This window comes from Hirsutella rhossiliensis (assembly GCF_020360975.1).
Source record: "Hirsutella rhossiliensis strain HR02 chromosome Unknown scaffold00004, whole genome shotgun sequence".
Lineage (NCBI taxonomy): Eukaryota > Fungi > Ascomycota > Sordariomycetes > Hypocreales > Ophiocordycipitaceae > Hirsutella > Hirsutella rhossiliensis.
The window spans coordinates 5306437-5320580 of record NW_025408670.1 but is presented as its reverse complement, the minus strand read 5'-3'; positions in this window follow the sequence as shown (position 1 = coordinate 5320580).

Here is a 14144-nt window from a genome sequence, read left to right as displayed (position 1 = left end):
TAGTAACTATATAATAGACGGTAAATATAGGCCGCCGCGCCCCCGATTAGGAAGTCGTATAGCTAGACGGGAACCGATTTTTAATTAGCGGAGGCGGCCGACCGAATTTTAATTAGCCGGCCCTACCTAGGAGCGACCTATACCTACGCCCGGCCTAGTAACCGGACATTACCTGCCCTACTAACTAATAGACTAATAGGCCGACGCGGCGGCCGCCGCGGCTATATAGTAGTAACGCGGGAGCTATAAAAAAGAGAGGCGCCTATAAGCCGGGCCCTTAGAGAGAGACTACTACCTATAACCCTAGGCCCGGGCTAGCGAGCCCGGGCCGCGGCCGCTTAGGATAGTAGCGGCTATAGCCTAAGAAGGCCTACGCTAAAATATAAATATATAGGAGAAGCCTATAGTAGCCGGTATAAATTTCCTATATACTACTACTATAACCTTATTTAAGGCGGACCTATATTAAAAGAGGGGAGTATTTCCCCTTAGGTACTTTAGTTTTTCCCTCTTATTTAATATCGAAATTCTATATACCTCTAGCTAGGTCCTTAGTATAATCTTAATAATAATAATAATAGCCCTCTTCTCTTTTTATATTAATAAGGCTAAAGGTAAAGTTAGTAAGGGATTTTTAATTAGTAACGCTAGTAACTTAAAAAAGAAAGAGTTTAAAGTAGTTAGTTAGTCTTATATATATTATTAAGACTAAGAACTTTTAAAAACTACTTTTATATCTTAATATATTAAGGGTAGGTCTATAATACGCTTTAAACCTTATTTTTATTAAATAGGTTAAAATAAATATAATAAGGAAGGCCCTTATACTATAAATATTTAATAAACGTTTAAGTAGCTATCTTACTATTTAAAGCTTTTAAATAAAGCTTTTAATAATCGTTATAAACGTTTTATAGTTAAAAGTTAACGGCGGTAAGCTTTATATCTTAAAGGATACTAAAAAGCTCTTAGGCTAGGAGGGCTTTATACTTAAATAAGTATCTCTTAAGGTCTTACTAAGTTTTAGTTTAATAGCGATAAATATTATATACTAATAAATTAAGGGACGGCCTATAATTATAAGAAAGCTTAGTAACTTAAAAATCTTACTTCGCTTAACTATTTAATAATAGCGGCACCGTTATTATAAAGAACCCCTTAAATAAAGCTATATACTATACTATAAGAATTAAAGCCTAGCGATAGTAATAAGTAATTAATTATACCGTTTTAAGCGTTAAGGATAATAGTATTAGCGACTATAGTATTAGCGGCGTTAGTAGTATTAGCGAGAAGGGCGTTATTAGCGTTAAGAAGGTTAAGAAAAGGGTTTATTATAGTAATTAAGATAGTAAGATATATAAATAAAGGAGCTATAGGCTTATATAAATAAAACTATTTATATTTTAGTTTTCTTTAATAAGTAGGACCTTTTTAAGCCCTTTCTTGGTAATAGAATTTATAAAGGGAGCTTCCTTCTTTTTTAAGCTAACCTTTATATAATAAAAAGCCTTTTCTTTTACCTTAAGTAACTATAAGAGTTACTAAAAGGAATACCTTTATAAGATAAAGCTATTAACTACTATATATATAGCGATAATAAATCTATTAGTACTATAAAGCTAATCTCTTTTTAAGAAAAAGAGACTCTTAAGTAATAGCTTTTAAAGCTTAAGACTTTAATAGCTCCTTTAAAGGGCTATATAACTAACTATATTTTCTTTTATATTACTACTTATATATAGCCTCTAAGGCTATAGTAAAGCTAATAAGGGCCTAGGCCTTTATTAGTAGTCCTAGCTAGCTATAAAGCCTAGGGGCTTATAACTAATTAAGAAAAAGGTAGCTATAAAAGTAAAGATAAAGGAAAGGTTAGTTTAGTTCCTTTTATATAGTAATTTTCCCCCTTAAGGCCCTTAGGGCCCCTAGGTTACTCCTTTTTAAGCTACTTAGCTATCCCTATTACTATTTTAGCTAAGAAGGTTAAAAGGGCTTCCCTTTCTTCCTTAGAGCTATAAAAAATAGGTAGGCTAAGGGCCCTCTTTTATTTTTTAAAGGTTTAATAAAGGACCTCTCTTTCTTTCCTATAGTTTAGGTACCTTAGGATAAGGTATAGCTATATACCTTTCTTAAGTATAATAGTAGTTATCTTAGTCTACCTTATTAGTCTTTTTTAAAAAGGAAAATAAGAAGCTAGCTTTAAAGAGGAGCTAGTAAAAAGCTAAGAGGGTCGGCTTAGGCCTCCTTATAAAGACCTTTTTTAAGCTAAGGGCTAAGTAAGGGGTCTTTTAAATAGATATATAGTACTTACTTAGGCCCTTAGCCCTAGGGCCTTTAGCCGCCTTAATAGCTTAGAGTCCCTTTTAATAATCCTTAGTAGCTTACTAAACCTTTCTTTATAAGTAGCTAATAAAGACTAAAAGGGTCCCTTTTTTATATATATATTATTACTTATATATAGCCTTTAAGGCTATAGCGAGGGGCCTAGGCCCTTATTAATAGTCCTAGCTAGCTATAAAACCTAGGGGCTTATAACTAATTAAAGAAAGGGTAGTTATAAAGGTAAAGATAAAGGAAAGGTTAATTTAGTTTCTTTTACGCGGTATTTTTCCCCCCTTTAAAGGCTCTAGGGCCCTTAAGTTACTCCTTTTTTAGCTAAGAGGGTCCCTTAAGTAAGGTATATATTATAAAAGGCTTCTAAGCTAAATAGGAGCCTTTTAATATATATAGCTAGGTCTAAGAAACTTATATCTTTCTTTATAATAGCTTAGCTATCTATAAAAATATAGGTATTTATAAGGGGGTTAAGAGGGCTAAGCTTTAAGGGCCGAGGCTTAATAAAGGATCCTTTAAAGGCCTATAAGACCTTTAAAAGAGCTTAGTTTTAAAAAGGATTTATAAGGCTCTTAAGGGTCTTAGGCCCCTTATACTAAAGCTAGGCCTTATAGTTTATTATAGAAGTTATATAAGCTTAGTAAAGCTATTTAGAGGCTTTAAATAATAAGCCTTTTTATATAAAGGTTAAGTAAGATAGTCCTTTAAAGGTAGCTTATATAAAGGCTACTTTCTTCTTAATATATTATCTAAATAAGAGCTTAGAATTAAAGAAAACCCTTAGCTACTATACTAAGGGCTCTACCTTAAAAAATAAGCCTCCTACTATTATACCCTTTAAAATAAGCTACTATTACTTACTAAAGTAAATAAGTTTTATCTTTAAGTAGTTAAAGTAAACCCCTTAGTCTTTAGCTTATTTAAATAGGTTAGTATCTATTACTTTTAGTTACTAAACGTTCTTCTTAGCTAAGGTTAATATTATAAAAATACTAAAGTTATTTATATAAGATAGCTAGTATCCCTTAGCTATTAGTATCTACTTTATATATAAGAGGAATAAAATAGGGCTAATAAGGGACCCTTAAAGCACCCTTATTACTAGGTTTATAAGGGGCTAAACTTACTCCTTAAACGCTAGCTAGATCTTCCTTTTAGTAAGGAAGTAGTCTACTTATTATATAAGGGCCTTAAGAAGGTTTAATTCCTTTAAGACCTTTATAAGCTATTCCTTTAATATAAAATTAAAGGCGCCCTTTATATTTAATAAAAGTATACTAGTAATAGCCTTCTTATTAAACTCCTACTTCTTTTAAATATAGTATAAAAGGAGGAAAGCTATATTTATAGCTTACTATTATTTTTATCCCCTTAGCTATATAGGGTTTAAAAGCCTAGCTATATTAGCTAAATAGCTTAGCTAAGTAGTATATAGCTTTTTAAGGACCTTTCTTAAGTAGTTAAGTAGACTTATGACCTTATAGGCCTTAAGGATAGTATAGTTTAGCTTATTTTACTTAAGAAGTATAATTCTTATAGCTTCTTTCTATACCTTAAGGTAGTATCCTTAGGTCCTATTAAAGACTATAAGGATAAATAGCTTTATATATATATTAAATAAAGAGGAAGCTAAGGGAGTTTAAGCTAAGGGCTTTCTTATTAAAAGAGCTAAAAATAGCCCTCTTAATCTTAAGGTCCTTTAGCTTTAACGAGTCCTACTTATCTATACCCTTACTACTTATATAGCTTAGAGGCTCTTTTTTTTTAAGCTTTAAGGGGGGCTAAGGGGGGGGCTAGGGCTAGGGTCTAAGGTTAAGAAAAGGGTTATTAAGAAGGCCTTATATTTCTTAGTAAAGCTATTAGCTTTTACCTTTATCCCTTCTTTTATATATAAGATACTAAGAAGGGTAAGGTTAGCTTTAGCCTTAATATAAAAAAAGGCTATAAAGATATTCTTTCTTATTACTTTTATTAAGAAGCTTTCTTAGTATTACTTTTTAATAGCTTTAATAGTATACTTAAAGCTATTTTAGGCCTTTATAAAGCTCTTTTAGCTCTTTTTATCTTAGGCTAGCTTATAAGCTTATTAAGCTAAGCTTAAGGCTTTTTAAAGGTAGGTTAGCTTATTAATCTATTAAGGCTTAAATCCTTTATAAGGCCTCTTTTTTAGTATTACTAGGTTTAAGGCCTTTATAAGGGTTCTTATTAAAAGGGAGGCTATTTATTTTAAGTTGTCTTTTTATAGCCTTTTTTGTAGCTCTAAAGAGGTCTTATTCCTTCTTAGCTAAATATTTTAAAAATACCTTTTAGTTTACTTTCCTATAATTATAAGTAGTAAGCCTAGCTAGTAAGGGCTTATTAAGGCCTCTTAAGCTAGCTTTAAAGGCTATAGGCTTATAGTCTAAGCCTATAGCCTTTAAGATATAAAAGTTAGCCTAGGTTAGCTATTTAAAGGAGCTATAAAAAGTAAGGTTTATAACTAAGGCCCCTTTTAAGCTTTTCTTTTAATAAGTACTTTTTTTTTTTTTTTACTATAAAAGGAAATCTTAAAGCTAGCTTATAAGCTAAGGTCGCCGTAAAGAAGGCGCTTAAGGCCCTAGCTAAGGCCCCGGCTAAGGCCCCGGCTAAGGCCCTAGCTAGGGCCCTAGCTAAGAGGAATATAAAAGAAGACTTCTAGCTTATCCTAAAGCTAAAGAAGGGATCGCTAACGCCGACTATTAGCCCTATTACTCTTTATAACGAGCTTAATAAGGCTATAGGGGAACTAGCTATATTAGCTCTATCGACTTCGAATAAAGGTAATATAGTTATAACGATAAAAGCCCTTTATATAGTAAAGAAACTTCTAAAGTAGCGGAATAAGTAGTCCCTATACCTTAAGGGACTGCCTATTAAATCGGCCGACCTCCTTACTAGCTAGACTAAGCTAGTAGCCTAGAGCGTCCCTAACCTCCTAGAAACCCCTATCCTCGATATCTTCGCCGTAGAGGCTAAGACCTTTAGCGGGATCGATATCCTAGGGCAGCCTAGGTAGCTAGGCACCCTAGGCCTAACGTAAAAGGCAGGGTCCGTTATCTTTATAGTCCCGTTAAAAGCTATAGGGGCTAAATACCGGAAAAAGGGCCTTTATATAGTAGGCCTATAGCTTTAAGTTAAGGCCTATAAGGAATATACTATATATACGTAGTACTATAGATACCTTTCCTTTAGCTATAACCCTTAGACCTACCGGCAGCCTATTAAGTATGCCTTTTACCCGGAAAAGCACCTAACTAAGGACTATAGCTACCTTAGCTATAAAGCTAGCTAAGGGTACTCTTTTTTTATTTTTTATATTATTACTTATATATAGCCTCTAGGGCTATAGCGAGGCTAATAGGGGCCTAGGCCCCTATTAGTAGCCCTAGCTAGCTATAAAGCCTAGGGGCTTATAACTAATTAGGGAAAGGGTAGCTATAAAGGTAGAGATAAAGGAAAGGTTAATTTAGTTCCTCTTACGCGGTGTTTTTCCCCCCTAAGGGCCCTAGGGCCCCTAGGTTACTCTTTTTCGAGCTACTTAGCCGTTCCTATCTCTATTTTAGCTAAGAAGGTTAAAAGGGCTTCCCTTCTTTCCTTAGTGCTATAGAGAAAAGGTAGGCTAAGGGCCTCCTTCTATCCCTTTAAGGCTTAGTATAGGACCTCTCTTTCCCTCCTATAGTTCGGGCACCTTAGGATAAGGTGCTTAGCCGTATACCTTCCTTAGCTATAGCGGTAGTCGTCTCGGCCTACCTTATTAACCCTCTTTAAGAAGGATAATAAGAAGCCGGTCTTAAGGAGAAGTTAGTAGTAGGCCGAAAGGGTCGGCCTAGGCCTTCCTATAAGGTCCTTTTCCGGGCTAAAGGCTAGGCGGGGGGTCTTTTAAATAGATATATAGTGCTTACTTAAGCCTTTAGCCTTAGGGCCTTTAGCTACCTCGGTAGCCTAAAGGCCCTTTTAATAGTCCTTAATAGCTTATTAGACCTTTCTTCGTAGGTAGCTAATAAAGACTATAAGGGTCCCTTATATAGGGGCCCCTAGGCCTCTCTTAGCTAGCTAGTCGGCTAGCTTATTACTAAAGATCCCTAGGTAGCTAGGGCACTAGTATAGCCGTATATTATAGAAGGCCTCTAGGTTCGTTAAGAGCCTTCTAATATATATAGCTAGGTCTAAGTAGCTTTTAGCCTTTCGTATAGCGGCTTAGCTATTTATAAAGATATAAGCCTTTATAGGGGGGTTAAGGGGGCTAGACCTTAAAGGCCGAGGCCTCTTAGCTAGGTCCTTTAGGACCCTTAGTATCGCGAATAGCTCTATATTAGCTACTTCGATAGAGGGCCCTAGGTTCTCGTAGTATACCTTACTAGGCCTATTTTCTAGGCCTATCTTATAGAAGGAGCAGGCGTTAGTCTCTATAGGGGACCCCTTAAGGCACCCCTTAGAGCTGTCGGTATAAAAGACTAAGGGCTATAGCCCGAAGTCTTCTAGGCTAGCTAGGTTAGCTAAGAGGCGTTAATACTATTTCTTAGCTAAGGGCTTAGGGGCCTTTATTATCGTAATAGAGGCCTTAGGCTCTAAAGCCTACGGGGGCTCCTAGCTAGCTTTCCTTCTTTCTAAGCTATAGTTAGGCCTTATAATAGCTACTAGGCCTTTAAGGAGGCGGAAGAGTTATATATAGGGCTTAATATAGCTTAGGGCTCCTAGGTTAAAGCCTAAGTCGGCGAGGTTATCCTATATAGCTAGGTTATAAGCCTGCCTTATAGGGTGATTCGGTAAGAGGTATAGGGTTCGAAGGGTATAGGAGAGGCATGCCTTTTTAAACTATACCTTTAGTAGTAAGAGGGCTACTTTAGCTTCTAGGGCCCTAATAAGGGATCCTTTAAAGGCCCCTAAGACTTTTAAAAGGGCCTAGTTCTAAAGCCTTTAGAAAGGCTTTATTAGGCTCCTAGGGGTCTTAGGCCCCCTATACTAAAGCTAGGCCTTATAGTCTACTATCGAGGTTACGTAGGCCTAGTAGAGCTACCTCGAAGCTCTAAATAATAAGCCTCTTTATATAAAGACTAAGCGGGATAGCCCTTTAAAGGCAGCTTATACGGAGGCTACCTTCTTTTTAATATATTATTTAAATAGGAGCCTAGAGTTAAAGAAGACCCCTAGCTACTATACTAAGGGCTTCGCTTCGAAAAATAGGCCTCCTACCTTTATACCCTTTAAAATAAGCTGCCTTTACCTACTAAAGTAGATAAGTTCTATCTTAGAGGGGTCGAAATAGACCCCTTAGTCCTTAGCTTATTCGAATAGGTTAGTAGCTATAGCTTCTAGCTACCGGGCGTTCTTCTTAGCCGAGGTCGACGTTATAGAGATACTAAAATCGTCTATATAAGATAGCTAATACCCCTTAGCCGCTAGTATCCCCCTTATATATAAGAGGAATAGGATAGGGCTAATAGGGGACCCTTAAGGTACCTATATTACTAGGTCTGTTAAGGGTTAAGTTTGCCCCTCGAAGGCTAGCTAGATCTTCCTTTTAGTAAGGAAGTAGTCTACTTAAAAGGGTGCTCTTACTTTAAGGTCTAATACTATAACTATAAAGGAGAATACCTTATAACTAATAAGGTATAATATAGAGTCTATAAGGGAATAACTAATACCTAATAGCCTTAGCCCCCTTATGCCTATAAGGCCCCTAAAGCCCCCTAGGCCCCCTAGGCCTAACTACGACCCTATTAGTATTATATAGTATAATACTAATAGGTAGGAAATAGCTAACCTATCGATCCTAGAGTAGGCCCTAGAAATAAGAGCGGACCTTATCTTATTATAAGAGCCTTACCTCTATAAGATCGATAATAGCTATTTCCTACCTAGGGCCCCTAGGTTACTCTTTTTCGAGCTACTTAGCCGTTCCTATCTCTGTTTTAGCTAAGAAGGTTAAAAGGGCTTCCCTTCCTTCCTTAGTGCTATAGAGAAAAGGTAGGCTAAGGGCCTACTTCTATCCCTTCGAGGCCCGGTAAAGGACCTCTCTTTCCCTCCTATAGTTCGGGCACCTTAAGATAAGGTGCCTAGCTATATACCTTCCTTAGCCGTAGCGGTAGTCGTCTCGGCTTACCTTATTAACCCTCTTTAAGAAGGATAATAAGAAGCCGGCCCTAAGGAGAAGTTAGTAGTAGGCCGAAAGGGTCGGCCTAGGCCTTCTTATAAGGTCCATTTCTAGGCTAAAGGCTAAGCGGGGGGTCTTTCGAATAGATATATAGTGCTTGCCTAAGCCTTTAGCCTTAGGGCCTTTAGCTGCCTTAGTAGCCTAGAGGCCCTTCTAGTAGTCCTTAGCCGCTTATCGGACCTTTCTTCGTAGGTAGCTAATAGAGACTATAGGGGTCCCTTACGTAGGGGCCCCTAGGCCTCTCTTAGCTAGCTAGTCGGCTAGCTCGTTACTAAAGATCCTTAGGTAGCTAGGGCATTAGTATAGCCGTATATTATAGAAGGCCTCTAGGTTTATTAAGAGCCTTCTAATACGTGCTATAAATTATACCTAAATAAGGCTCCCGCTTATTAAGTATTAAATAAAGGAAAAAGGGACGATAAGACTCGAATTTCTAAGAAGAGAAAATCTTCTTCTTCTTTTTCTTCTAGGAAGAAATCCCCTTTTAGTAGTATTTCCACTAGTAATAAAAGAAGGAAGGCTTAAATTACCGAGCTAGAGTCCGATTTAAAAGATAGTAATAAGGTCTTAAATATAGCTTCGTAAGAAAATATAGACCTTAATATCGACCTTATAGACCTTTCTAGGGCTCCGACCCCTATATAAACGTCTAAGGATTTAGAGGTAATTTTAACCTCTATAAATACCCTTATAGTAAAAGCTAATAAAAACTCTCTTTTAGGACCTCTAAAAGCCTCGATTCCTAGAATAAAGGAATTAGTCTTAAAGGTAAGAGAAGGAGGATTTCCTAGTTATAAGAATAAAAGGATCTTTAATTTTATATATAATACCGGAGCTACTAGGTATATAGTATCTAATAAGAATTTCCTTATTAACTATAAAGAAATTAAGTCTAAAGTTTACTAGGGAAAAGCTTCTTTTATATTAGTAAAAGGAAAAGGGGACTTAGTATTTAAGTTCCTATATAATAGAAAAAGGTATATCCTTTAAGACTGCTTTTTTTTATTCATATTATTACTCGTATATAGCCTCTAGGGCTATAGCGAGGCTAATAGGGGCCTAGGCCCCTATTAGTAGTCCTAGCTAGCTATAGAGCCCGGGGGCTTATAACTAATTAGGGAAAGGGTAGCTATAAAGGCAAAGATAAAGGAAAGGTTAATTTAGTTCCTCCTACGCGGTGTTTTTCCCCCCTAGGGCCCTAGGGCCCTTAGGTTACTCTTTTTCGAGCTACTTAGCTATTCCTATCTCTATTTTAGCTAAGAAGGTTAGAAAGGCTTCCCTTCCTTCCTTATTACTATAGAGAAAAGGTAAGCTAAGGGCCTCCTTCCGTCCCTTTAAGGCCCGGTAAAGGACCTCTCTTTCCCTCCTATAGTTCGGGCACCTTAAGATAAGGTGCCTAGCCGTATATCTTCCTTAGCCGTAGCGGTAGTCGTCTCGGCCTACCTTATTAGCCCTCTTTAAGAAGGATAATAAGAAGCTAGCCCTAAGAAGAAGTTAGTAGTAGGCCGAAAGGGTCGGCCTAGGACTTCTTATAAGGTCCTTTTATAGCCTAAAAAAACATTATTACGTCTTTTTAGCTAACTTTTTAAAACCGAGCCTAAAATACGAAAAAAGTATACGCCTAGAACCCTTATAAGTAGCGTATTACGCCCCCCTAAGTATAGCCTCGCGCAGCTACTAGCGGGTGCGTAATATACTACTAAAGATAGCGAGCTAGGCTAGGTTTTCCCTTATATAGGTAGAAAACTCTTCCCCGCCCCCGCTAACTAATACGCACCCCCTGTAAACGTAACTAAGCCCGGACCCGACCTAGGACCCCGGCCTGGGCCTAGGCAGGCCCCCCCCTTTAATATAAGGGACGAAATAAGTACCTTAGAGGCTAGGGCCCGCTTAAAAGAAGCCTTAGAAGGCTAACGCCTTCTAAGGACCCTAGAAGGGAAGCCTAAAGCCCGAGACTAAGACTAAGGCTAAGAGGATATCGAGATAAAAGATAACGAAATAAGCTTAGTACCTACCTAGGCTACTAGCCCGATCTAGCTTAGCGGGCCTAGCGGGCCTAAGATTAGTATCTTTAGGCCTAGCCTATCCCTACCTTAGGCTAACTACTTCTAACTAAACTAGCCCCTTAAGTAGGTAAAGGGACGAAAGAGGGCTACTCTTAGTAGCCCTATTAGCCCTACGCCTACCTAGCTTATACTCTAACGCCTATAGTAATAGTAACCCTAGCCCTAGCCTTAGCACCCCTTCTTAAGGGACCGGGCCTAGGGCTTCCTTTAATAGGCCCTCTAGGCCCTTAAGGAAGCCTAAAAAATCGAACCCTTTTATAAGACCCTTATAGAAAGGCTCGAGAAGGCAGCTATAAGGACCCCGGACCGCTAATAGCCCCTATAATAGCCCTAGCACTAGCCTAAGGCCGCCTAGTAGCCTAAGGCTATAAAAGGAAATCTTAAAGCTAGCTCGTAGGCAAAGGTCGCCGTAAAGAAGGCGCCTAAGGCCCCGGCTAAGACCCCGGCTAAGGCCCTAGCTAAGGCCCTAGCTAAGGACCTAGCTAAGGCCCCGGCTAAGGCCCTAGCTAAGAGGAATATAAAAGAAGACTTCTAGCTTATCCTAAAGCTAAAGAAGGGATCGCTAACGCCGACTATTAGCCCTATTACTCTTCGTAACAAGCTTAATAAGGCTATAGGGGAACTAGCTATATTAGCTCTATCGACTTCGAATAAAGGCAATATAGTTATAACGATAAAAGCACCTTATATAGCGAAGAAACTTCTAGAGTAGCGGAATAAGTAGTCCCTATACCTTAAGGGACTGCCTATCGAATCGGCCGACCTTCCTACTAGCTAGACTAAGCTAGTAGCCCGGAGCGTCCTTAACCTCCTAGAAACCCCTATCCTCGATATCTTCGCTATAGAGGCTAAGACCTTTAGCGGGATCGATATCCTAGGGCAGCCTAGGTAGCTAGGCACCCTAGGCCTAATATAAAAGGTAGGATCGGTCGTCTTCGTAGTCCCTTTAAAGGCTATAGGGGCCGAATACCGGAAAAAAGGCCTCTATATAGCAGGCCTATAGCTTCGAGTTAAAGTATATAAGGAATATACTATACGCACGTAGTACTATAGGTGCCTTTCCTTTAGCTATAACCTCCGGACCTACCGGTAGCCTATTAGGTATGCCTTTTACCTAGAAAAGCACCTAACTAAGGACTATAACTACCCTAGCTATAAGGCTAGCTAAGGATACTCTTACTTTAAGGTCTAATACTATAACTATAAGGGAGAATACCTTACGATTAATAAGGTATAATACGGAGTCTATAAGGGAATAACTAATGCCTAACAGCCTTAGCCCCCTTACGCCTATAAGGCCCCCGAAGCCCCCTAGGCCCCCTAGGCCTAACTATAACCCTATTAGTATTATATAATATAATACTAATAGGTAGGAAATAGCTAACCTATCGATCTTAGAGTAGGCCCTAGAAATAAGAGCGGACCTTATCTTATTATAAGAGCCTTACCTCTATAAGATCGATAATAGCTATATCCCTATATAATATCCGGCCTATAACGTTATAACCCCTATCCCCTCTACTAACTTTCCTAAGCTTAATAGGAGGCCTAGGGTTATAGCTTATAAGAGGAAGGAAGCCTAGATAGAAGCTAGCCCTAGCTTCGACCTCTTTTACGATCCCGATATATAGGCTATAAGGGTAGAAGGCGCCGAGCCGTTTACCTTTATTAACCTATATAACGAAAAAGAGGCTAAAGGGGCCCTAGCTAGCTAAGGCTAGTAAGGGCCCCTTATAATAGAAAGGCTACTACTAATAGCCTAGCTCCTATAGTAGCCCCTTCTACTAGTAAGGGACTTTAACCTATACTACCCTTAGTAGAACCTATCTATAGAATCCTCTAAGGCCCGTAAGGTAGAAGCCCTTATTAGCTAGCTCGACCGCTATAAGGCCTCCTTACTAACGGACCTTACGGTAGCTATAGAAGGCACCTACTAAAGGAAAGGCTTAAAAGGGACCTCGGTTATAGACCTTACTTTCTATAGCCCCTTTAAGTAACTAACCTAGGCTAACTTCTACTTCTTAAAGGCTACGGGCTTAGACTATAAGCCTATAGCCTTCGAAGCTAGCTTAAGGGGCCCTAATAGGCCCTTATTAGCTAGGCCTACTACCTATAACTATAGGAAAGTAAACTAAAAGGCGTTCTCGGAATACCTAGCTAAGAAGGAATAGGACCTCCTTATAGCTATAGAGAGGGCTATAAAATAAGACGACTTAGAGGGGATAGCCTCCCTCTTAATAAGAACCCTTATAGAGGCCTCTAATATAGCGATACCGAAAAAGAGGCCCTATAAGGGATCTAAACCCTAGTAGACTAATAAGCTAACCTCCTTTTAGAAAGCCCTAAGCTTAGCCTAACGGGCTTATAGGCTAGCCTAGGACGAGGAGAGCTAGAAGAGCTTTATAAAGGCCCGAAATAGCTTTAAGTACGCTATTAGGGCTACTAAAAAGCAATACTAAGAGAGCTTCCTAGTAAAAGTAGTAGGAAAGGACGTCTTTACGGCCTTTTCTTATACTAAGGCTAAAGCTAACCCTACCCTTCTAAGTATCTTATATATAAAAAAAGGATAGAGGTAAAAGCTAATACCTTTATAGAAAAATATAAGGCCTTCTTAACGACCCTTTTTCCGACCCCGGACCCTAGCCCTAGCCCTCCTAGCCCCCCCTAGAGCCTAGAAAAAGAAGAGCCCCCGGGCCCTATAGGTAGTAAGGGCATAGCTAAGTAGGACTAGTAAGAGCTAAAGGACCCCGAGATTAAAAGGGCTATCGTTAGCTCTTTTAATAAGAAAGCCCCTAGCCTAGACTCCCTTAGCTTCCTTCCTATCTAATACGCTTATAAGGTTATTCCTATAGTCTTTAATAGGGCCTATAAAGCCCTATTTAACTAAGGATACTACCCTAAGGCGTAGAAGGAAGCTATAGGAATTATACTCCCTAAGTAAAATAAGCTAGACTATACTACCCCTAAAGCCTATAGGGTTATAAGTCTACTTAACTACTTAGGGAAGGTCCTCGAAAAGCTATATACTACCTAGCTAAGCTACTTAGCTAATACGGCCGGGCTTCTAAACCCTACGTAGCTAGGGGGACGAAAATAGCGGTTAGCTATCGATATAGCCTTCCTCCTTCTATATTACGTCTAAAAGAAGTAGGAGTTTAATAAGAAGGCTATTACTAGCACCCTCTTATTAAATATAAAAGGCGCCTTTAACTTCGTATTAAAGGAATAGCTTATAAGGGTCTTAAGGGAATTAAACCTCCTTAAGGCCCTTATAAGCTAGGTAGACTACTTCCTTACTAAAAGGAAGATCTAGCTAGCCTTCGAGGGGCAAACCTAACCCCTAACGGACCTAGTAATAGGGGTACCCTAAGGGTCCCCTATTAGCCCTATCTTATTCCTCTTATACGTAAGGGGGATACTAGCGGCTAAGGGGTATTAGCTATCTTATATAAACGATTTTAGTATCTTTATAACGTCGACCTCGGCTAAGAAGAACGTCCGGTAGCTAGAAGCTATAGCTACTAACTTATTCGAATAAGCTAAGGACTAAGGGGTCTACTTCGACCCCTTTA